Raw genomic sequence first — 733 nt, 5'->3', positions numbered from 1 at the left:
ATTTAGTAGTAAGCTTATTTTCACATTATCCTATATAAAATGATTTTGATTTAGGTCTATTTGTTTTGTTGAAATAAGAAAGGGCACTAAATAATTTGTATACTTTTAAAATAATTCATTGTTAGATATTTTAATAACTAAAATACTTTTTTTAGGAATAAAGAGATCCATGCCCGACTTTTATTTGGTTAAATAACAATTGTAGACTCCTCAAAAAGGTTAAAGCTGAAAAATGAAAAGCTGAAAAATGTGTTGTAAAAATGTTGAATTTAAAAACATATGGACAAGAAATGAGCAAAAGGAAATAAAAGTTACAAAAGTAAACAATGAGCTCAATAAAAACTCCTAACCTCTAAAGGAGACTCTATCCAGAGATATCCGACTACAAGTATACTAGGGCCAACATATGAAAGATCTCATGGGTAATCCATCAAAGATAGATATGTAGAGTATCGTAGGTTGTATAGGGATATATAATGCATTGATTTATATTGTGTATAATTGTAATACATTTGAAAATTCTACCATTCAAGCTTGAAAATAAAAGCTCTTAACGAATAATCAAAATAAATAAAAAAATTATATCTACAAGTTCAAAAGTGTAGAATTTCTTGAGAAGTAGCAGGGAATAACTAGTTGAGTCTCCTTTTCATATTGATAAGCATCATGGCTTTAAAATGTAAAATAAGGTTTGCATCTACAAGTAAAATTGTGAGCTCACAAGTAATGCAAA

The sequence above is a fragment of the Phalaenopsis equestris genome, unplaced genomic scaffold (assembly GCF_001263595.1).
Source record: "Phalaenopsis equestris unplaced genomic scaffold, ASM126359v1 Scaffold000578, whole genome shotgun sequence".
NCBI lineage: Eukaryota > Viridiplantae > Streptophyta > Magnoliopsida > Asparagales > Orchidaceae > Phalaenopsis > Phalaenopsis equestris.
Note: the sequence above shows the minus strand (reverse complement) of the source record.